Source organism: Mixophyes fleayi, unplaced genomic scaffold (genome assembly GCF_038048845.1).
Source record: "Mixophyes fleayi isolate aMixFle1 unplaced genomic scaffold, aMixFle1.hap1 Scaffold_334, whole genome shotgun sequence".
In the NCBI taxonomy this organism is placed as follows: Eukaryota; Metazoa; Chordata; class Amphibia; order Anura; family Limnodynastidae; genus Mixophyes; species Mixophyes fleayi.
In genome coordinates, this window is record NW_027447349.1 from 42,563 (window position 1) to 66,533 (window position 23,971).

The following is a 23,971-nucleotide window of genomic DNA, read 5'->3' on the forward strand; positions in this document are numbered from 1 at the left end:
TCACCCAATCCAAACCTGCACAGAACCTTACGCATAAAACCATGAGAGACACGATCAAAGGCCTTCTCCTGATCAAGACTGACCAGGGCCACATGTGCATGGCGGTCTTTGATATAATGAACCGTGTCCCTCAGCAGCGCAAGGCTGTCTGCAATCCTTCTACCAGGAATGCCACAAGTCTGATCAGGATGAACAATTCGCCCAATGACAACCTTTAGCCTGTTGGCTAGTACCTTGGCCAAAATCTTGTAGTCCACGTTCAGGAGGGAGATGGGCCTCCAATTTTTGAGGTCACATCTCTCTCCCTTGCGCTTGTACAAAATCGTGATCAAGCCCTCTCTCAGAGTAGGAGGCATCCTGCCCTCCACCACCATCTCCTCATACAGCTCTAACAGGTCCGGGCCAATGAGGTCCCACAGCGCTACATAGAGCTCGGCTGGGAGGCCATCACTGCCCGGGGTCCTGCCCGGCCTAAAGGATTTAGCGGCAGAGTGCAGCTCCCCCAAGGTGAGGGGGGCATCCATAGCTGCCCTACCTGTAGGATCAATAGGGTTAGTGATACCTGACAGGAAAGATTCAGCTGCGTCGTCGTCTGTAGTCTTAGGGGAGTAGAGTTTGCCGTAGTAGTCTGAGACGACTCCCATGACGCCCTCCTTCCCCCTCCTGGGGGTGCCAGACTCGTCCCGCAGCTCAGTCAGGGGCGTGTGGCCGGAGTGGAGTTTTCTGAAAAAGAAAGAATTACATTTCTCACCCTTCTCCAGATTCTCCACCTTGGAACGGAAGATGATGCGATTGGCCTCTTCCTCGAAGTGCCTTTTCAGGCCCCCTTTGGCCTCAGCCAGATCATCCTTCACATCCCAGCCGCAGAGTTGGAGATCCAGCAGGGACTGCAGCTGACGCTGAAGTCTCCTGAAGTTCCTCTTCCTCTCACACGCCTGTTGGCGGCCTTTAGCCTGAAAGAAACTGCGAAACTTGCCCTTGACATACTCCCACCAGTTAGACACACAGTCAAAATACATTTTGTCATTTTTCCACATTACATAGGCATCCCTCAGCTCAACCATCACCTCTTCCTTTCCCAGCAGAGCGCAGTTCAGCTTCCAAGAGCCAGGGCCGGGAGGGAACCCGTGACCCAGAACACCTTCAAAGAGAATGGCCCTATGATCAGAGAAAAAGCAGGGAACCATGACATGCCTGTTTTGTCTTACCGCTCTCGATGTAAACACAAAGTCAATCCGGGAACGCACTGAGCCATCGGGGCGGCTCCAAGTATAATTCACAGAGCCGGCCCCCATAGATCCCACTGCATCCCGCAAGGATGCTTCGGCTACCATCTCCTGCAACAACCTGGAAGAAACATCAAGTTTAGCATTAGTACAAGAACTCCTACCATCTTCCTCTATAGGACAGTTGAAGTCCCCAGCCATCACTACCGCCCTGGTGGTTGCGAGCTGGGCCCGCAGGGTCTGGAAAAGCTCCAAACGCTCATTCTTACCCGGGGATGCATACACACAGATAAGCCTGATAGGCTCACCCGCCCAGGAGCCATCTACGATAAGCAATCTGCCGCAGACAAACTCCTGAACGGAATCTAATGTGAAGAGGCTTCCCCTGATAAGAATGGCGACCCCTGCAGACTTACAGTCACTCCCCCCAGACCAATAGGAGGGCCCGTGAGACCACTGCCTCCCCAGATGCCTGTAGGAACTAGAGAAAGGGAGAGAACATTCCTGCAACATGTAAACATCACATTTCTGACTGTCAAGAAAGGTAAACACAGACTGACGTCTAATCTTATCCTTCACACTCCTCACATTAATGGTAAAAAGAGAAAAGTTAGCCATTAGTTGGGAGAAAAAAGAGAGTTAGCACAGTCAATACATCAGTTACCCTCCTTGTCCGGTGGGACTTGGTCCGGTCTGCCCGTGTCCCCTTCGGGTGGGAGCAGACCTTTCTCCTCTAGCTGGTCGAATAGGCAGATTTGGGGCAGTTGTAGGAATTCTTCCTCCTCCTGCTCAGAATCCAGCAGCTCATCCACCATCTCTACCAGGGCCCCCTCTGACGGGAGAGGGTCCTCTTCCAGCTCGATTGCCTTTTTCTTGGAAGGGTCAGAGTCGCCAGCTGGGCTGTCCAGCTCTTTCCGCTTCCTCCTTTGTTTCTTCTCATCACCTGCAGACACAAGAGGGAGGAGGGGGGGGAAATCCTCCAGGGAAAGGGAGGGAGCTGCAGTAGCGGTGGAGGGGGTTAGTGCTACTGCAGGGGGGGGGGGTGTTGTGACAGCGGGGAGGGAGGGGGGTGCTGTCACAACAGGGGTGGGAGATATCTTACCAGCTCTTGGCTGCGGTGTGGGCTTCTGTTGCTTCCTCTGGGCTGGCTTGGGCTGCAGGGCAGGGGCAGGTCCGCTTTCCGGCAGTCCAATCCCGGCAGCTGCAGCGTAGGATCTGGCCCTCTGGGGGCAGTCCCTGTAGATGTGGCTGGCCAGGCCGCAGAGGTTGCAGGACAATTTTCTTGGGCAATCCTTGGACTCGTGCCCCGCCACCTTGCAGTTCCTGCAGGCTGAGACCTTGCAGCTTCTCGCCATGTGGTCAGCTTCCCCGCATTTTCTGCAGTTCCTCGGCTGATCGGCATAGTGGAGGAGGCCGGCAGAGCCGCCCAGGGCAAAGCTTGATGGCAGGTGTTGGAGTCCGTCAGTTGCCGTGCTGTCTTTCCTCAGTCTGATGATAATGGACCACTTGCCTGTCCAGAAGCCGTTGACATCCAGGATCTTGGAGGGGTCCTTGACCACGGAGCAGAAGCGGCTCAGGAAGGTAGCGATGTCCTTACCAGGGGTGTGAGGATTTCTCATGGAGACCGTGACTCTTCTCTCCTCTCTCTGGATGGGGCAGTTCCCCACGAAGCGGGAGAAGGGAGACTCCGGTCTCGCAGTCTTCACTGCCTCCCAGTACCTCTTGCAGATGGCAATGGAGGCGAAGGTGATGTACCATATCCCTTTCAGGTAATTCTGCACGCTGAGGGTTTCAGCCTTGGAGAAGCCCTGGTCCAGGATCATCTTCTTGCCGAAGGTCTCGGCCGTCATGTCTGGGACCCTTCCTTCCACTTCCTTCAGCTTCAGGACCACGGTCTGCCTCATCCAGGGTTCCAGGGTGGGGGTCTTCTGGGGGGTGTCCTGGTTGGGCTGGCCTTGTCCGGTAGCAGCAGGGGCGGTGGAGGCAGAGGTTCCGGCCACGGGGAGAGGCTTCGGGGCGGTGTTCTTTCCTCCCTTCTTCCCAGGGGCAGGAGCAGGGGTGGAGGCAGGAGCTGGGGTAGCTGAGGCCATCGTCCTGGCTCTTCCTGGGGTAGAGAGGCTGGTCGTCCGGGGTGGAGGGGGCAGTGCAGATGTCCTCCCGCTGGGTAGAGAGGAGCAGGGGCTTCCGCTGAAGAGGAGGCGCTTCTTCCAGTGGAGCAGGGCCCGAGGAGAGGAGGGCTTCTTCAGCCGGAGGTGCTCCCGGCGTCTTCTTCCCGGCAGGCAGGGGGGGTCGGCAGCGCTTCTTCCCCGGGGTCGGTCTTCTTGCTCCTGGCCGGCTTTGATCGGGTAACACAAGTCTCAAACAGTTCCTCACCAGGGTTAGAGTGTGCTATCGGATGAGCCACACTCAGGTATGTCCTCTGGGTTTTGGGCAGGAGAGAGACAAGTGCACCATGCAGCAGAGTCTACATCAGCCCCTCACCAATGTTAGAGTGCGCTATCGGATGAGCCACACTCAGCATAACCTCCACCGGGTAGTTGGTAAGCTGATAAGAACAGATACTACACTTGATCTTAGCCAAAAGGCCGAGAAGCGATAACCTGAAAAGGGACCCAGGAAAGCGCCCGCTTCTCAGGCTAGGCCTGACAACTGTAGGAGACAGCCACGCCACACGCCGTATACTTTCTTCAGCGGCGGCCCACAACACTCCATTGCTGCACATTCTAGGCCCGACTAGCCTGAAAAGCCTGACACCTTCACTGGGACCCTCTTTACACCTCTCTGTCTGCAAAGGCACGCACATGAGCCGAGGACTTTTCAAACGAGATGCCTGCAAAATTTGCATTAACTCCTCCCCTTGACCATAAGTGCAACGACGCCCGCTGATTAGTCGGCCTGCCGTTCCGTCCTCGTCTCCCCAGGCAATTAATCACACTGTCTGCCCAGCTTCTTTCGGAATATTCACAGCATGTCACAGAAACAGCACTTCAAGGTGCATCACAATTGTTTCTCGGGCCACCGGCAAGTAAATAGAAAAGGAAGCTGCATGCTGCAACAGCAGCAGGGTTCTAAAAGGTGTGTGTCATAATCCTCACTTGCCTTTATTATGTCACTGGGTCCACAAGAGGGAGACACACTACGTCAGATTAATAGTTTCATTCATTCGGAGATCCAATTGAATTTGCAAATCACAAGTTGCTCCATTAAAGGAATAATTGGATCAATTCAGTAATCCTTTTGGACAAAGAAAAGGGTCTTCTTATCTGCAAATGCTTGTTTGCTAAAAGAGATAAGAAACAAAACAACAAAAAGACACAATAAATTGACACGAAATAAGACACAGGAGACAAAAATCTGTTCTTATGTTTTTTTGTTGCTGAAAAGAGACATGATTCTATTTTTTGATAACTGGATAAGAGAAGTGCACCGGTCCTGGAAGTACTGCAATACCAGGTCAATGCGTGGAGTGGACAGAGCAAGCTCTTCTTCCATCTCCCTGTTCTAAAAATCCATTTAATATATGGCCCCCAGATAGGGGGCGTATCAGATATTAAACTGATAAGAACAGATACTACACTTGATCTTAGCCAAAAGGCCGAGAAGCGATAACCTGAAAAGGGACCCAGGAAAGCGCCCGCTTCTCAGGCTAGGCCTGACAACTGTAGGAGACAGCCACGCCACACGCCGTATACTTTCTTCAGCGGCGGCCCACAACACTCCATTGCTGCACATTCTAGGCCCGACTAGCCTGAAAAGCCTGACACCTTCACTGGGACCCTCTTTACACCTCTCTGTCTGCAAAGGCACGCACATGAGCCGAGGACTTTTCAAACGAGATGCCTGCAAAATTTGCATTAACTCCTCCCCTTGACCATAAGTGCAACGACGCCCGCTGATTAGTCGGCCTGCCGTTCCGTCCTCGTCTCCCCAGGCAATTAATCACACTGTCTGCCCAGCTTCTTTCGGAATATTCACAGCATGTCACAGAAACAGCACTTCAAGGTGCATCACAATTGTTTCTCGGGCCACCGGCAAGTAAATAGAAAAGGAAGCTGCATGCTGCAACAGCAGCAGGGTTCTAAAAGGTGTGTGTCATAATCCTCACTTGCCTTTATTATGTCACTGGGTCCACAAGAGGGAGACACACTACGTCAGATTAATAGTTTCATTCATTCGGAGATCCAATTGAATTTGCAAATCACAAGTTGCTCCATTAAAGGAATAATTGGATCAATTCAGTAATCCTTTTGGACAAAGAAAAGGGTCTTCTTATCTGCAAATGCTTGTTTGCTAAAAGAGATAAGAAACAAAACAACAAAAAGACACAATAAATTGACACGAAATAAGACACAGGAGACAAAAATCTGTTCTTATGTTTTTTTGTTGCTGAAAAGAGACATGATTCTATTTTTTGATAACTGGATAAGAGAAGTGCACCGGTCCTGGAAGTACTGCAATACCAGGTCAATGCGTGGAGTGGACAGAGCAAGCTCTTCTTCCATCTCCCTGTTCTAAAAATCCATTTAATATATGGCCCCCAGATAGGGGGCGTATCAGATATTAAACTGATAAGAACAGATACTACACTTGATCTTAGCCAAAAGGCCGAGAAGCGATAACCTGAAAAGGGACCCAGGAAAGCGCCCGCTTCTCAGGCTAGGCCTGACAACTGTAGGAGACAGCCACGCCACACGCCGTATACTTTCTTCAGCGGCGGCCCACAACACTCCATTGCTGCACATTCTAGGCCCGACTAGCCTGAAAAGCCTGACACCTTCACTGGGACCCTCTTTACACCTCTCTGTCTGCAAAGGCACGCACATGAGCCGAGGACTTTTCAAACGAGATGCCTGCAAAATTTGCATTAACTCCTCCCCTTGACCATAAGTGCAACGACGCCCGCTGATTAGTCGGCCTGCCGTTCCGTCCTCGTCTCCCCAGGCAATTAATCACACTGTCTGCCCAGCTTCTTTCGGAATATTCACAGCATGTCACAGAAACAGCACTTCAAGGTGCATCACAATTGTTTCTCGGGCCACCGGCAAGTAAATAGAAAAGGAAGCTGCATGCTGCAACAGCAGCAGGGTTCTAAAAGGTGTGTGTCATAATCCTCACTTGCCTTTATTATGTCACTGGGTCCACAAGAGGGAGACACACTACGTCAGATTAATAGTTTCATTCATTCGGAGATCCAATTGAATTTGCAAATCACAAGTTGCTCCATTAAAGGAATAATTGGATCAATTCAGTAATCCTTTTGGACAAAGAAAAGGGTCTTCTTATCTGCAAATGCTTGTTTGCTAAAAGAGATAAGAAACAAAACAACAAAAAGACACAATAAATTGACACGAAATAAGACACAGGAGACAAAAATCTGTTCTTATGTTTTTTTGTTGCTGAAAAGAGACATGATTCTATTTTTTGATAACTGGATAAGAGAAGTGCACCGGTCCTGGAAGTACTGCAATACCAGGTCAATGCGTGGAGTGGACAGAGCAAGCTCTTCTTCCATCTCCCTGTTCTAAAAATCCATTTAATATATGGCCCCCAGATAGGGGGCGTATCAGATATTAAACTGATAAGAACAGATTTTTTGATTGAAAAAGTAGCTTTATTTTGTATAAAGTACAAAAAACACAGTTCATACATTTCATTCAAGTGTACGCAGTACACCGTAAGACATGATCATGCATACGTTTTAGTACAATACAGGGCATAAAGTACAAGACATGACATCCTACACTATATACATCAAGTACTGCACTAACCATTCAAACTTTACAGTGTATTACAGTGCAATAAAATAACGTTGGGTGTGAGGGGGAGGTAGGTGAGAGGGGTAGGGTGATGGAGTCACGAGCAAAAAGTTTTTATTGAGGACAGACACAAAGGGAAGGGTGCATAAATAGACATGACATTCAATAATACTTCATGCTGTGAAGGGGAATGGGTTGGAGGGGGAAAGGGAGGGGAGCACAAACCAAAGTTTTTTATTGAAAATAGACACAATGGGGAGGAGGAGAAGAGGAGACAACAATCAATCAATTACAATCAATCGTCGTCTTCATCTTCCTCAGGACTGTCAAGGGTGTTATAGTCTCTTAACAGGCTATGGATAAGCCTGCGACAGTCCTGGATGGTCATCTTCTCCCGCTTCAAGATGAGGCGGTTCCTGGCAAGCCACATAGCGTCCTTAAAACAGTTCATAAGGCGCCAGGCCTCCTGGATTGCCTCAACGGTGTGAGTCCCAGGAAATAATCCATAAAATACCGAATGGTATGAAAGGCAAGTCCTGGGCACACTGTCCTTAAGTTCATGTTCCAGGGCATCCAACAATGCCTGTGCAGTGGGACAGTCCCAAAAGATATGTTGAGCAGTCTCCCTCTTGGTAATACAAAAGGGGCAGTGAACATATCTGCACAGGTTTCGGGAGTGCATAAATGTCCTGAGAGGCAAACCCCCCTGAATGGCCATCCATGCAATGTCTTTATGTCCATTAGTCAGTCTCTTAGAGGCCACATTCTCCCAAACATGTTTGGCCGTGGCCACAGGGAGCCCTGGAACAGACTCCATAATGTCCTTAGCTCTGATGAGCTTGTGGATAGTTTTAGGTTTCCACAAGTCTGGTTTAAGTCCCTCCAGATGGTGCTCCCTCACAAATTGTCCAACATCCAGGTAAAACCAAGGTGTAGTCCAGTTGTAAGGGAAGGAGCTGTCCCACTTGTCCCAACCAAGTTTCCTCCAAAGAGGAAGAAGGAAAAAGCGTGACATGGACTTCCCAGCAGAGCAAACGTTCTTTTCAAGGAGTGTCCTGCGGATACAGTTGCAAACAAAGAAGGCCCGCAGCATGGTGGGGATATCAGGGATCCCTTTCCCACCTTTGTGGGGCTCCTTGTACATAACAGACCGCTTCACTCTGTCCATTTTGGAGCCCCAGATGAAGTGAAAGACTGTCCTCGTGATGGTCTTACAGACGGCAGCAAGAGGTGGCCAAGCTTGGGCCGTGTACTGAAGAACGGGAAGAATCTCGTTGCGCAGTACCAGTGCTTTCCCTTCGATGGTAAGAAGTCTGAGGCTCCACAGTCCAATCTTTTGCCGGACCGTTGCCAGTCTCTCTTCCCAGCACTTCAGGGCCGCCTCCTCTCCACCGAACCAAACTCCAAGAATTTTGATGAAGTCCGGCTTGATTGTGAAGGGAAATGCAGCGGGGGATGACAAGTGCCACTGCCCGAATAGCATGGCCTCTGACTTCCCGCAGTTGACTTTTGCCCCTGAAGCTTGGCCGAAGTTGTTGCAGGTCTGGACGAGTGCTGCCACCGAACGCTGATCAGCGCAGAAGACAGTGACGTCGTCCATGTAGAGCGAACACTTGGCCTCTAGTCGGTCTGGACCCGGTGCGGTGATCCCTCTGATCTCTGGGTTTCGCCTGATGGACATCGCAAAGAGCTCTATACAACAGACAAAAAGGAGAGGTGAAAGAGGGCAGCCTTGTCTGACCCCAGACAGTACAGAGAAGGGGTCAGTCTTCCAGCCGTTCACCAACACAGAGCTGTAAATATCAAGGTACATCAGGTTAACATAAGAACAAAACATATCACCCAATCCAAACCTGCACAGAACCTTACGCATAAAACCATGAGAGACACGATCAAAGGCCTTCTCCTGATCAAGACTGACCAGGGCCACATGTGCATGGCGGTCTTTGATATAATGAACCGTGTCCCTCAGCAGCGCAAGGCTGTCTGCAATCCTTCTACCAGGAATGCCACAAGTCTGATCAGGATGAACAATTCGCCCAATGACAACCTTTAGCCTGTTGGCTAGTACCTTGGCCAAAATCTTGTAGTCCACGTTCAGGAGGGAGATGGGCCTCCAATTTTTGAGGTCACATCTCTCTCCCTTGCGCTTATACAAAATCGTGATCAAGCCCTCTCTCAGAGTAGGAGGCATCCTGCCCTCCACCACCATCTCCTCATACAGCTCTAACAGGTCCGGGCCAATGAGGTCCCACAGCGCTACATAGAGCTCGGCTGGGAGGCCATCACTGCCCGGGGTCCTGCCCGGCCTAAAGGATTTAGCGGCAGAGTGCAGCTCCCCCAAGGTGAGGGGGGCATCCATAGCTGCCCTACCTGTAGGATCAATAGGGTTAGTGATACCTGACAGGAAAGATTCAGCTGCGTCGTCGTCTGTAGTCTTAGGGGAGTAGAGTTTGCCGTAGTAGTCTGTGACGACTCCCATGACGCCCTCCTTCCCCCTCCTGGGGGTGCCAGACTCGTCCCGCAGTTCAGTCAGGGGCGTGTGGCCGGAGTGGAGTTTTCTGAAAAAGAAAGAATTACATTTCTCACCCTTCTCCAGATTCTCCACCTTGGAACGGAAGACGATGCGATTGGCCTCTTCCTCGAAGTGCCTTTTCAGGCCCCCTTTGGCCTCAGCCAGATCATCCTTCACATCCCAGCCGCAGAGTTGGAGATCCAGCAGGGACTGCAGCTGACGCTGAAGTCTCCTGAAGTTTCTCTTCCTCTCGCACGCCTGTTGGCGGCCTTTAGCCTGAAAGAAACTGCGAAACTTGCCCTTGACATACTCCCACCAGTTAGACATACAGTCAAAATACATTTTGTCATTTTTCCACATTACATAGGCATCCCTCAGCTCAACCATCACCTCTTCCTTTCCCAGCAGAGCGCAGTTCAGCTTCCAAGAGCCAGGGCCGGGAGGGAACCCGTGACCCAGAACACCTTCAAAGAGAATGGCCCTATGATCAGAGAAAAAGCAGGGAACCATGACATGCCTGTTTTGTCTTACCGCTCTCGATGTAAACACAAAGTCAATCCGGGAACGCACTGAGCCATCGGGGCGGCTCCAAGTATAATTCACAGAGCCGGCCCCCATAGATCCCACTGCATCCCGCAAGGATGCTTCGGCTACCATCTCCTGCAACAACCTGGAAGAAACATCAAGTTTAGCATTAGTACAAGAACTCCTACCATCTTCCTCTATAGGACAGTTAAAGTCCCCAGCCATCACTACCGCCCTGGTGGTTGCGAGCTGGGCCCGCAGGGTCTGGAAAAGCTCCAAACGCTCATTCTTACCCGGGGATGCATACACACAGATAAGCCTGATAGGCTCACCCGCCCAGGAGCCATCTACGATAAGCAATCTGCCGCAGACAAACTCCTGAACGGAATCTAATGTGAAGAGGCTTCCCCTGATAAGAATGGCGACCCCTGCAGACTTACAGTCACTCCCCCCAGACCAATAGGAGGGCCCGTGAGACCACTGCCTCCCCAGATGCCTGTAGGAACTAGAGAAAGGGAGAGAACATTCCTGCAACATGTAAACATCACATTTCTGACTGTCAAGAAAGGTAAACACAGACTGACGTCTAATCTTATCCTTCACACTCCTCACATTAATGGTAAAAAGAGAAAAGTTAGCCATTAGTTGGGAGAAAAAAGAGAGTTAGCACAGTCAATACATCAGTTACCCTCCTTGTCCGGTGGGACTTGGTCCGGTCTGCCCGTGTCCCCTTCAGGTGGGAGCAGACCTTTCTCCTCTAGCTGGTCGAATAGGCAGATTTGGGGCAGTTGTAGGAATTCTTCCTCCTCCTGCTCAGAATCCAGCAGCTCATCCACCATCTCTACCAGGGCCCCCTCTGACGGGAGAGGGTCCTCTTCCAGCTCGATTGCCTTTTTCTTGGAAGGGTCAGAGTCGCCAGCTGGGCTGTCCAGCTCTTTCCGCTTCCTTCTTTGTTTGTTCTCATCACCTGCAGACACAAGAGGGAGGAGGGGGGGGAAATCCTCCAGGGAAAGGGAGGGAGCTGCAGTAGCGGTGGAGGGGGTTAGTGCTACTGCAGGGGGGGGGGGTGTTGTGACAGCGGGGAGGGAGGGGGGTGCTGTCACAACAGGGGTGGGAGATATCTTACCAGCTCTTGGCTGCGGTGTGGGCTTCTGTTGCTTCCTCTGGGCTGGCTTGGGCTGCAGGGCAGGGGTAGGTCCGCTTTCCGGCAGTCCGATCCCGGCAGCTGCAGCGTAGGATCTGGCCCTCTGGGGGCAGTCCCTGTAGATGTGGCTGGCCAGGCCGCAGAGGTTGCAAAAATCTGTTCTTATGTTTTTTTGTTGCTGAAAAGAGACATGATTCTATTTTTTGATAACTGGATAAGAGAAGTGCACCGGTCCTGGAAGTACTGCAATACCAGGTCAATGCGTGGAGTGGACAGAGCAAGCTCTTCTTCCATCTCCCTGTTCTAAAAATCCATTTAATATATGGCCCCCAGATAGGGGGCGTATCAGATATTAAACTGATAAGAACAGATACTACACTTGATCTTAGCCAAAAGGCCGAGAAGCGATAACCTGAAAAGGGACCCAGGAAAGCGCCCGCTTCTCAGGCTAGGCCTGACAACTGTAGGAGACAGCCACGCCACACGCCGTATACTTTCTTCAGCGGCGGCCCACAACACTCCATTGCTGCACATTCTAGGCCCGACTAGCCTGAAAAGCCTGACACCTTCACTGGGACCCTCTTTACACCTCTCTGTCTGCAAAGGCACGCACATGAGCCGAGGACTTTTCAAACGAGATGCCTGCAAAATTTGCATTAACTCCTCCCCTTGACCATAAGTGCAACGACGCCCGCTGATTAGTCGGCCTGCCGTTCCGTCCTCGTCTCCCCAGGCAATTAATCACACTGTCTGCCCAGCTTCTTTCGGAATATTCACAGCATGTCACAGAAACAGCACTTCAAGGTGCATCACAATTGTTTCTCGGGCCACCGGCAAGTAAATAGAAAAGGAAGCTGCATGCTGCAACAGCAGCAGGGTTCTAAAAGGTGTGTGTCATAATCCTCACTTGCCTTTATTATGTCACTGGGTCCACAAGAGGGAGACACACTACGTCAGATTAATAGTTTCATTCATTCGGAGATCCAATTGAATTTGCAAATCACAAGTTGCTCCATTAAAGGAATAATTGGATCAATTCAGTAATCCTTTTGGACAAAGAAAAGGGTCTTCTTATCTGCAAATGCTTGTTTGCTAAAAGAGATAAGAAACAAAACAACAAAAAGACACAATAAATTGACACGAAATAAGACACAGGAGACAAAAATCTGTTCTTATGTTTTTTTGTTGCTGAAAAGAGACATGATTCTATTTTTTGATAACTGGATAAGAGAAGTGCACCGGTCCTGGAAGTACTGCAATACCAGGTCAATGCGTGGAGTGGACAGAGCAAGCTCTTCTTCCATCTCCCTGTTCTAAAAATCCATTTAATATATGGCCCCCAGATAGGGGGCGTATCAGATATTAAACTGATAAGAACAGATACTACACTTGATCTTAGCCAAAAGGCCGAGAAGCGATAACCTGAAAAGGGACCCAGGAAAGCGCCCGCTTCTCAGGCTAGGCCTGACAACTGTAGGAGACAGCCACGCCACACGCCGTATACTTTCTTCAGCGGCGGCCCACAACACTCCATTGCTGCACATTCTAGGCCCGACTAGCCTGAAAAGCCTGACACCTTCACTGGGACCCTCTTTACACCTCTCTGTCTGCAAAGGCACGCACATGAGCCGAGGACTTTTCAAACGAGATGCCTGCAAAATTTGCATTAACTCCTCCCCTTGACCATAAGTGCAACGACGCCCGCTGATTAGTCGGCCTGCCGTTCCGTCCTCGTCTCCCCAGGCAATTAATCACACTGTCTGCCCAGCTTCTTTCGGAATATTCACAGCATGTCACAGAAACAGCACTTCAAGGTGCATCACAATTGTTTCTCGGGCCACCGGCAAGTAAATAGAAAAGGAAGCTGCATGCTGCAACAGCAGCAGGGTTCTAAAAGGTGTGTGTCATAATCCTCACTTGCCTTTATTATGTCACTGGGTCCACAAGAGGGAGACACACTACGTCAGATTAATAGTTTCATTCATTCGGAGATCCAATTGAATTTGCAAATCACAAGTTGCTCCATTAAAGGAATAATTGGATCAATTCAGTAATCCTTTTGGACAAAGAAAAGGGTCTTCTTATCTGCAAATGCTTGTTTGCTAAAAGAGATAAGAAACAAAACAACAAAAAGACACAATAAATTGACACGAAATAAGACACAGGAGACAAAAATCTGTTCTTATGTTTTTTTGTTGCTGAAAAGAGACATGATTCTATTTTTTGATAACTGGATAAGAGAAGTGCACCGGTCCTGGAAGTACTGCAATACCAGGTCAATGCGTGGAGTGGACAGAGCAAGCTCTTCTTCCATCTCCCTGTTCTAAAAATCCATTTAATATATGGCCCCCAGATAGGGGGCGTATCAGATATTAAACTGATAAGAACAGATTTTTTTTTTTTTTTTTTTTTTTTTTTTTTTATTTAAAGCCTTGAGCTCGTCCCTTGTGCACGAAAAAAATGAGTAAATACCCAAAAAACATGCACAAGAGTTTTCGGTGCGTGGTCCTCCCTCCGGAGAGGAAGGACCCTGGTCCTCAACCCCCAGAACCAAAAAGGTCACTTAGGGGCCGGGGTCGTCTGACTCCCTTCGCCGCAAAGCTAGGGGAGCCTCTTAGCCCCTGGGATCCGCCGAAGCTTCACCCAGTGCTCGGTGTGCCGATTGGGTACGGCCCCAGCCGGGTGGCTGGGCGGGGTTGGACCCTCGTCGCCGCGAAGCTAGGAGGGCCCCATTAGTCCCTGGGATCTGCCGGAGCTTCACCCAGGACTCAAGCCGAGTGGGTACGGCCCCAGCCGGGTGGCTGGGCAGGGTTGGACCCTCGTCGCCGCAAAGCTAGGAGGGCCCCATTAGTCCCTGGGATCTGCCGGAGCTTCACCCAGGACTCAAGCCGAGTGGGTACGGCCCCAGCCGGGTGGCTGGGCTAGTATGGGCCCCCTTGGCCTGCCACACTAGGGGACCCATTTTGCCCCTGAGATCCGCCGGAGCTTCACCCTGGGCCGGGTATAAAAATTTTCTTGCCCAGCCAAAAAGGTCCGGGCAAAGAATATAGCATTGCTTAGGAGAAAGAGGTCAAAAGTGCGTGGGTGCCAACAGAATCACGTTGTATCTATATTAAGGTCTCTTGACCCGTGATTTATGGCCCCCCGGGTTTCCAGTCCGGATGCACATTTGTCCCAGCCTTTCAAAGCTGCATTCCAGCCCTCTAGTTAAAGAGGCAAGTGCTGATCTGCCACAACTGCACTTGATCTTAGCCAAAAGGCCGAGAAGCGATAACCTGAAAAGGGACCCAGGAAAGCGCCCGCTTCTCAGGCTAGGCCTGACAACTGTAGGAGACAGCCACGCCACACGCCGTATACTTTCTTCAGCGGCGGCCCACAACACTCCATTGCTGCACATTCTAGGCCCGACTAGCCTGAAAAGCCTGACACCTTCACTGGGACCCTCTTTACACCTCTCTGTCTGCAAAGGCACGCACATGAGCCGAGGACTTTTCAAACGAGATGCCTGCAAAATTTGCATTAACTCCTCCCCTTGACCATAAGTGCAACGACGCCCGCTGATTAGTCGGCCTGCCGTTCCGTCCTCGTCTCCCCAGGCAATTAATCACACTGTCTGCCCAGCTTCTTTCGGAATATTCACAGCATGTCACAGAAACAGCACTTCAAGGTGCATCACAATTGTTTCTCGGGCCACCGGCAAGTAAATAGAAAAGGAAGCTGCATGCTGCAACAGCAGCAGGGTTCTAAAAGGTGTGTGTCATAATCCTCACTTGCCTTTATTATGTCACTGGGTCCACAAGAGGGAGACACACTACGTCAGATTAATAGTTTCATTCATTCGGAGATCCAATTGAATTTGCAAATCACAAGTTGCTCCATTAAAGGAATAATTGGATCAATTCAGTAATCCTTTTGGACAAAGAAAAGGGTCTTCTTATCTGCAAATGCTTGTTTGCTAAAAGAGATAAGAAACAAAACAACAAAAAGACACAATAAATTGACACGAAATAAGACACAGGAGACAAAAATCTGTTCTTATGTTTTTTTGTTGCTGAAAAGAGACATGATTCTATTTTTTGATAACTGGATAAGAGAAGTGCACCGGTCCTGGAAGTACTGCAATACCAGGTCAATGCGTGGAGTGGACAGAGCAAGCTCTTCTTCCATCTCCCTGTTCTAAAAATCCATTTAATATATGGCCCCCAGATAGGGGGCGTATCAGATATTAAACTGATAAGAACAGATACTACACTTGATCTTAGCCAAAAGGCCGAGAAGCGATAACCTGAAAAGGGACCCAGGAAAGCGCCCGCTTCTCAGGCTAGGCCTGACAACTGTAGGAGACAGCCACGCCACACGCCGTATACTTTCTTCAGCGGCGGCCCACAACACTCCATTGCTGCACATTCTAGGCCCGACTAGCCTGAAAAGCCTGACACCTTCACTGGGACCCTCTTTACACCTCTCTGTCTGCAAAGGCACGCACATGAGCCGAGGACTTTTCAAACGAGATGCCTGCAAAATTTGCATTAACTCCTCCCCTTGACCATAAGTGCAACGACGCCCGCTGATTAGTCGGCCTGCCGTTCCGTCCTCGTCTCCCCAGGCAATTAATCACACTGTCTGCCCAGCTTCTTTCGGAATATTCACAGCATGTCACAGAAACAGCACTTCAAGGTGCATCACAATTGTTTCTCGGGCCACCGGCAAGTAAATAGAAAAGGAAGCTGCATGCTGCAACAGCAGCAGGGTTCTAAAAGGTGTGTGTCATAATCCTCACTTGCCTTTATTATGTCACTGGGTCCACAAGAGGGAGACACACTACGTCAGATTAATAGTTTCATTCATTCGGAGATCCAATTGAATTTGCAAATCACAAGTTGCTCCATTAAAGGAATAATTGGATCAATTCAGTAATCCTTTTGGACAAAGAAAAGGGTCTTCTTATCTGCAAATGCTTGTTTGCTAAAAGAGATAAGAAACAAAACAACAAAAAGACACAATAAATTGACACGAAATAAGACACAGGAGACAAAAATCTGTTCTTATGTTTTTTTGTTGCTGAAAAGAGACATGATTCTATTTTTTGATAACTGGATAAGAGAAGTGCACCGGTCCTGGAAGTACTGCAATACCAGGTCAATGCGTGGAGTGGACAGAGCAAGCTCTTCTTCCATCTCCCTGTTCTAAAAATCCATTTAATATATGGCCCCCAGATAGGGGGCGTATCAGATATTAAACTGATAAGAACAGATACTACACTTGATCTTAGCCAAAAGGCCGAGAAGCGATAACCTGAAAAGGGACCCAGGAAAGCGCCCGCTTCTCAGGCTAGGCCTGACAACTGTAGGAGACAGCCACGCCACACGCCGTATACTTTCTTCAGCGGCGGCCCACAACACTCCATTGCTGCACATTCTAGGCCCGACTAGCCTGAAAAGCCTGACACCTTCACTGGGACCCTCTTTACACCTCTCTGTCTGCAAAGGCACGCACATGAGCCGAGGACTTTTCAAACGAGATGCCTGCAAAATTTGCATTAACTCCTCCCCTTGACCATAAGTGCAACGACGCCCGCTGATTAGTCGGCCTGCCGTTCCGTCCTCGTCTCCCCAGGCAATTAATCACACTGTCTGCCCAGCTTCTTTCGGAATATTCACAGCATGTCACAGAAACAGCACTTCAAGGTGCATCACAATTGTTTCTCGGGCCACCGGCAAGTAAATAGAAAAGGAAGCTGCATGCTGCAACAGCAGCAGGGTTCTAAAAGGTGTGTGTCATAATCCTCACTTGCCTTTATTATGTCACTGGGTCCACAAGAGGGAGACACACTACGTCAGATTAATAGTTTCATTCATTCGGAGATCCAATTGAATTTGCAAATCACAAGTTGCTCCATTAAAGGAATAATTGGATCAATTCAGTAATCCTTTTGGACAAAGAAAAGGGTCTTCTTATCTGCAAATGCTTGTTTGCTAAAAGAGATAAGAAACAAAACAACAAAAAGACACAATAAATTGACACGAAATAAGACACAGGAGACAAAAATCTGTTCTTATGTTTTTTTGTTGCTGAAAAGAGACATGATTCTATTTTTTGATAACTGGATAAGAGAAGTGCACCGGTCCTGGAAGTACTGCAATACCAGGTCAATGCGTGGAGTGGACAGAGCAAGCTCTTCTTCCATCTCCCTGTTCTAAAAATCCATTTAATATATGGCCCCCAGATAGGGGGCGTATCAGATATTAAACTGATAAGAACAGATTTTTTGATTGAAAAAGTAGCTTTATTTTGTATAAAGTACAAAAAACACAGTTCATACATTTCATTCAAGTGTACGCAGTACACCGTAAGACATGATCATGCATACGTTTTAGTACAATACAGGGCATAAAGTACAAGACATGACATCCTACACTATATACATCAAGTACTGCACTAACCATTCAAACTTAAAACGTATCACAGTACAATAAAATAACATTGGATGTGAGGGGGAGGTAGGTGAGAGGGGTAGGGTGATGGAGTCACGAGCAAAAAGTTTTTATTGAGGACAGACACAAAGGGAAGGGTGCATAAATAGACATGACATTCAATAATACTTCATGCTGTGAAGGGGAATGGGTTGGAGGGGGAAAGGGAGGGGAGCACAAACCAAAGTTTTTTATTGAAAATAGACACAATGGGGAGGAGGAGAAGAGGAGACAACAATCAATCAATTACAATCAATCGTCGTCTTCATCTTCCTCAGGACTGTCAAGGGTGTTATAGTCTCTTAACAGGCTATGGATAAGCCTGCGACAGTCCTGGATGGTCATCTTCTCCCGCTTCAAGATGAGGCGGTTCCTGGCAAGCCACATAGCGTCCTTAAAACAGTTCATAAGGCGCCAGGCCTCCTGGATTGCCTCAACGGTGTGAGTCCCAGGAAATAATCCATAAAATACCGAATGGTATGAGAGGCAAGTCCTGGGCACACTGTCCTTAAGTTCATGTTCCAGGGCATCCAACAATGCCTGTGCAGTGGGACAGTCCCAAAAGATATGTTGAGCAGTCTCCCTCTTGGTAATACAAAAGGGGCAGTGAACATATCTGCACAGGTTTCGGGAGTGCATAAATGTCCTGAGAGGCAAACCCCCCTGAATGGCCATCCATGCAATGTCTTTATGTCCATTAGTCAGTCTCTTAGAGGCCACATTCTCCCAAACATGTTTGGCCGTGGCCACAGGGAGCCCTGGAACAGACTCCATAATGTCCTTAGCTCTGATGAGCTTGTGGATAGTTTTAGGTTTCCACAAGTCTGGTTTAAGTCCCTCCAGATGGTGCTCCCTCACAAATTGTCCAACATCCAGGTAAAACCAAGGTGTAGTCCAGTTGTAAGGGAAGGAGCTGTCCCACTTGTCCCAACCAAGTTTCCTCCAAAGAGGAAGAAGGAAAAAGCGTGACATGGACTTCCCAGCAGAGCAAACGTTCTTTTCAAGGAGTGTCCTGCGGATACAGTTGCAAACAAAGAAGGCACGCAGCATGGTGGGGATATCCGGGATCCCTTTCCCACCTTTGTGGGGCTCCTTGTACATAACTGACCGCTTCACTCTGTCCATTTTGGAGCCCCAGATGAAGTGAAAGACTGTCCTCGTGATGGTCTTACAGACGGCAGCAAGAGGTGGCCAAGCTTGGGCCGTGTACTGAAGAACGGGAAGAATCTCGTTGCGCAGTACCAGTGCTTTCCCTTCGATGGTAAGAAGTCTGAGGCTCCACAGTCCAATCTTTTGCCGGACTGTTGCCAGTCTCTCTTCCCAGCACTTCAGGGCCGCCTCCTCTCCACCGAACCAAACTCCAAGAATTTTGATGAAGTCCGGCTTGATTGTGAAGGGGAATGCAGCGGGGGATGACAGGTGCCACTGACCAAACAGCATTGCCTCTGACTTCCCGCAGTTGACTTTTGCCCCTGAAGCTTGGCCGAAGTTGTTGCAGGTCTGGACGAGTGCTGCCACCGAACGCTGATCAGCGCAGAAGACAGTGACGTCATCCATGTAGAGCGAACACTTGGCCTCTAGTCGGTCTGGACCCGGTGCGGTGATCCCTCTGATCTCTGGGTTTCGCCTGATGGACATCGCAAAGAGCTCTATACAACAGACAAAAAGGAGAGGTGAAAGAGGGCAGCCTTGTCTGACCCCAGACAGTACAGAGAAGGGGTCAGTCTTCCAGCCGTTCACCAACACCGAGCTGTAAATATCAAGGTACATCAGGTTAACATAAGAACAAAACATATCACCCAATCCAAACCTGCACAGAACCTTACGCATAAAACCATGAGAGACACGATCAAAGGCCTTCTCCTGATCAAGACTGACCAGGGCCACATGTGCGTGGCGGTCTTTGATATAATGAACCGTGTCCCTCAGCAGCGCAAGGCTGTCTGCAATCCTTCTACCAGGAATGCCACAAGTCTGATCAGGATGAACAATTCGCCCAATGACAACCTTTAGCCTGTTGGCTAGTACCTTGGCCAAAATCTTGTAGTCCACGTTCAGGAGGGAGATGGGCCTCCAATTTTTGAGGTCACATCTCTCTCCCTTGCGCTTGTACAAAATCGTGATCAAGCCCTCTCTCAGAGTAGGAGGCATCCTGCCCTCCACCACCATCTCCTCATACAGCTCTAGCAGGTCCGGGCCAATGAGGTCCCACAGCGCTACATAGAGCTCGGCTGGGAGGCCATCACTGCCCGGGGTCCTGCCCGGCCTAAAGGATTTAGCGGCAGAGTGCAGCTCCCCCAAGGTGAGGGGGGCATCCATAGCTGCCCTACCTGTAGGATCAATAGGGTTAGTGATACCTGACAGGAAAGATTCAGCTGCGTCGTCGTCTGTAGTCTTAGGGGAGTAGAGTTTGCCGTAGTAGTCTGAGACGACTCCCATGACGCCCTCCTTCCCCCTCCTGGGGGTGCCAGACTCGTCCCGCAGCTCAGTCAGGGGCGTGTGGCCGGAGTGGAGTTTTCTGAAAAAGAAAGAATTACATTTCTCACCCTTCTCCAGATTCTCCACCTTGGAACGGAAGATGATGCGATTGGCCTCTTCCTCGAAGTGCCTTTTCAGGCCCCCTTTGGCCTCAGCCAGATCATCCTTCACATCCCAGCCGCAGAGTTGGAGATCCAGCAGGGACTGCAGCTGACGCTGAAGTCTCCTGAAGTTTCTCTTCCTCTCGCACGCCTGTTGGCGGCCTTTAGCCTGAAAGAAACTGCGAAACTTGCCCTTGACATACTCCCACCAGTTAGACATACAGTCAAAATACATTTTGTCATTTTTCCACATTACATAGGCATCCCTCAGCTCAACCATCACCTCTTCCTTTCCCAGCAGAGCGCAGTTCAGCTTCCAAGAGCCAGGGCCGGGAGGGAACCCGTGACCCAGAACACCTTCAAAGAGAATGGCCCTATGATCAGAGAAAAAGCAGGGAACCATGACATGCCTGTTTTGTCTTACCGCTCTCGATGTAAACACAAAGTCAATCCGGGAACGCACTGAGCCATCGGGGCGGCTCCAAGTATAATTCACAGAGCCGGCCCCCATAGATCCCACTGCATCCCGCAAGGATGCTTCGGCTACCATCTCCTGCAACAACCTGGAAGAAACATCAAGTTTAGCATTAGTACAAGAACTCCTACCATCTTCCTCTATAGGACAGTTAAAGTCCCCAGCCATCACTACCGCCCTGGTGGTTGCGAGCTGGGCCCGCAGGGTCTGGAAAAGCTCCAAACGCTCATTCTTACCCGGGGATGCATACACACAGATAAGCCTGATAGGCTCACCCGCCCAGGAGCCATCTACGATAAGCAATCTGCCGCAGACAAACTCCTGAACGGAATCTAATGTAAAGAGGCTTCCCCTGATAAGAATGGCGACCCCTGCAGACTTACAGTCACTCCCCCCAGACCAATAGGAGGGCCCGTGAGACCACTGCCTCCCCAGATGCCTGTAGGAACTAGAGAAAGGGAGAGAACATTCCTGCAACATGTAAACATCACATTTCTGACTGTCAAGAAAGGTAAACACAGACTGACGTCTAATCTTATCCTTCACACTCCTCACATTAATGGTAAAAAGAGAAAAGTTAGCCATTAGTTGGGAGAAAAAAGAGAGTTAGCACAGTCAATACATCAGTTACCCTCCTTGTCCGGTGGGACTTGGTCCGGTCTGCCCGTGTCCCCTTCGGGTGGGAGCAGACCTTTCTCCTCTAGCTGGTCGAATAGGCAGATTTGGGGCAGTTGTAGGAATTCTTCCTCCTCCTGCTCAGAATCCAGCAGCTCATCCACCATCTCTACCAGGGCCCCCTCTGACGGGAGAGGGTCCTCTTCCAGCTCGATTGCCTTTTTCTTGGAAGGGTCAGAGTCGCCAGCTGGGCTGTCCAGCTCTTTCCGCTTCCTTCTTTGTTTGTTCTCATCACCTGCAGACACAAGAGGGAGGAGGGGGGGGAAATCCTCCAGGGAAAGGGAGGGAGCTGCAGTAGCGGTGGAGGGGGTTAGTGCTACTGCAGGGGGGGGGGGTGTTGTGACAGCGGGGAGGGAGGGGGGTGCTGTCACAACAGGGGTGGGAGATATCTTACCAGCTCTTGGCTGCGGTGTGGGCTTCTGTTGCTTCCTCTGGGCTGGCTTGGGCTGCAGGGCAGGGGCAGGTCCGCTTTCCGGCAGTCCGATCCCGGCAGCTGCAGCGTAGGATCTGGCCCTCTGGGGGCAGTCCCTGTAGATGTGGCTGGCCAGGCCGCAGAGGTTGCAGGACAATTTTCTTGGGCAATCCTTGGACTCGTGCCCCGCCACCTTGCAGTTCCTGCAGGCTGAGACCTTGCAGCTTCTCGCCATGTGGTCAGCTTCCCCGCATTTTCTGCAGTTCCTCGGCTGATCGGCATAGTGGAGGAGGCCGGCAGAGCCGCCCAGGGCAAAGCTTGATGGCAGGTGTTGGAGTCCGTCAGTTGCCGTGCTGTCTTTCCTCAGTCTGATGATAATGGACCACTTGCCTGTCCAGAAGCCGTTGACATCCAGGATCTTGGAGGGGTCCTTGACCACGGAGCAGAAGCGGCTCAGGAAGGTAGCGATGTCCTTACCAGGGGTGTGAGGATTTCTCATGGAGACCGTGACTCTTCTCTCCTCTCTCTGGATGGGGCAGTTCCCCACGAAGCGGGAGAAGGGAGACTCCGGTCTCGCAGTCTTCACTGCCTCCCAGTACCTCTTGCAGATGGCAATGGAGGCGAAGGTGATGTACCAGATCCCTTTCAGGTAGTTCTGCACGCTGAGGGTTTCAGCCTTGGAGAAGCCCTGGTCCAGGATCATCTTCTTGCCGAAGGTCTCGGCCGTCATGTCTGGGACCCTTCCTTCCACTTCCTTCAGCTTCAGGACCACGGTCTGCCTCATCCAGGGTTCCAGGGTGGGGGTCTTCTGGGGGGTGTCCTGGTTGGGCTGGCCTTGTCCGGCAGCAGCAGGGGCGGTGGAGGCAGAGGTTCCGGCCACGGGGGGAGGCTTCGGGGCGGTCGTCTTTCCTCCCTTCTTCCCAGGGGCAGGAGCAGGGGTGGAGGCAGGAGCTGGGGTAGCTGAGGCCATCGTCCTGGCTCTTCCTGGGGTAGAGAGGCTGGTCGTCCGGGGTGGAGGGAGCAGTGCAGATGTCCTCCCGCTGGGTAGAGAGGAGCAGGGGCTTCCGCTGAAGAGGAGGCACTTCTTCCAGTGGAGCAGGGCCCGAGGAGAGGAGGGCTTCTTCAGCCGGAGGTGCTCCCGGCGTCTTCTTCCCGGCAGGCAGGGGGGGGGTCGGCAGCGCTTCTTCCCCGGGGTCGGTCTTCTTGCTCCTGGCCGGCTTTGATCGGGTAACACAAGTCTCAAACAGTTCCTCACCAGGGTTAGAGTGTGCTATCGGATGAGCCACACTCAGGTATGTCCTCTGGGTTTTGGGCAGGAGAGAGACAAGTGCACCATGCAGCAGAGTCTACATCAGCCCCTCACCAATGTTAGAGTGCGCTATCGGATGAGCCACACTCAGCATAACCTCCACCGGGTAGTTGGTAAGCTGATAAGAACAGATACTACACTTGATCTTAGCCAAAAGGCCGAGAAGCGATAACCTGAAAAGGGACCCAGGAAAGCGCCCGCTTCTCAGGCTAGGCCTGACAACTGTAGGAGACAGCCACGCCACACGCCGTATACTTTCTTCAGCGGCGGCCCACAACACTCCATTGCTGCACATTCTAGGCCCGACTAGCCTGAAAAGCCTGACACCTTCACTGGGACCCTCTTTACACCTCTCTGTCTGCAAAGGCACGCACATGAGCCGAGGACTTTTCAAACGAGATGCCTGCAAAATTTGCATTAACTCCTCCCCTTGACCATAAGTGCAACGACGCCCGCTGATTAGTCGGCCTGCCGTTCCGTCCTCGTCTCCCCAGGCAATTAATCACACTGTCTGCCCAGCTTCTTTCGGAATATTCACAGCATGTCACAGAAACAGCACTTCAAGGTGCATCACAATTGTTTCTCGGGCCACCGGCAAGTAAATAGAAAAGGAAGCTGCATGCTGCAACAGCAGCAGGGTTCTAAAAGGTGTGTGTCATAATCCTCACTTGCCTTTATTATGTCACTGGGTCCACAAGAGGGAGACACACTACGTCAGATTAATAGTTTCATTCATTCGGAGATCCAATTGAATTTGCAAATCACAAGTTGCTCCATTAAAGGAATAATTGGATCAATTCAGTAATCCTTTTGGACAAAGAAAAGGGTCTTCTTATCTGCAAATGCTTGTTTGCTAAAAGAGATAAGAAACAAAACAACAAA

General features: G+C 50.4%; 6 non-coding genes and 5 pseudogenes across 6 annotated transcripts; all 11 read right to left on the reverse strand.

Annotated features, from left to right (window-relative positions):
• Positions 1–3,666: 3,666 nt before the first annotated feature.
• On the reverse strand, positions 3,667–3,823 carry LOC142131220 (U2 spliceosomal RNA; annotated as a pseudogene).
• Positions 3,824–4,642: 819 nt separating this feature from the next.
• Positions 4,643–4,833, reverse strand: LOC142131174 (U2 spliceosomal RNA). Its single transcript, XR_012686334.1, has one exon. It is a non-coding gene; the product is annotated as a U2 spliceosomal RNA (small nuclear RNA).
• Positions 4,834–5,652: 819 nt separating this feature from the next.
• LOC142131175 (U2 spliceosomal RNA) lies at positions 5,653–5,843 on the reverse strand. Its single transcript, XR_012686335.1, has one exon. It is a non-coding gene; the product is annotated as a U2 spliceosomal RNA (small nuclear RNA).
• An 819-nt stretch (positions 5,844–6,662) lies between these two features.
• LOC142131204 (U2 spliceosomal RNA) lies at positions 6,663–6,835 on the reverse strand (annotated as a pseudogene).
• A 4,549-nt stretch (positions 6,836–11,384) lies between these two features.
• LOC142131176 (U2 spliceosomal RNA) lies at positions 11,385–11,575 on the reverse strand. Its single transcript, XR_012686336.1, has one exon. It is a non-coding gene; the product is annotated as a U2 spliceosomal RNA (small nuclear RNA).
• An 819-nt stretch (positions 11,576–12,394) lies between these two features.
• Positions 12,395–12,585, reverse strand: LOC142131178 (U2 spliceosomal RNA). Its single transcript, XR_012686337.1, has one exon. It is a non-coding gene; the product is annotated as a U2 spliceosomal RNA (small nuclear RNA).
• Positions 12,586–13,404: 819 nt separating this feature from the next.
• Positions 13,405–13,628, reverse strand: LOC142131213 (U2 spliceosomal RNA; annotated as a pseudogene).
• A 1,629-nt stretch (positions 13,629–15,257) lies between these two features.
• LOC142131179 (U2 spliceosomal RNA) lies at positions 15,258–15,448 on the reverse strand. The gene has a single exon (XR_012686338.1). It is a non-coding gene; the product is annotated as a U2 spliceosomal RNA (small nuclear RNA).
• Positions 15,449–16,267: 819 nt separating this feature from the next.
• LOC142131180 (U2 spliceosomal RNA) lies at positions 16,268–16,458 on the reverse strand. The gene has a single exon (XR_012686339.1). It is a non-coding gene; the product is annotated as a U2 spliceosomal RNA (small nuclear RNA).
• Positions 16,459–17,277: 819 nt separating this feature from the next.
• On the reverse strand, positions 17,278–17,450 carry LOC142131205 (U2 spliceosomal RNA; annotated as a pseudogene).
• A 5,652-nt stretch (positions 17,451–23,102) lies between these two features.
• Positions 23,103–23,259, reverse strand: LOC142131221 (U2 spliceosomal RNA; annotated as a pseudogene).
• Between the last annotated feature and the right edge of the window lie 712 nt (positions 23,260–23,971).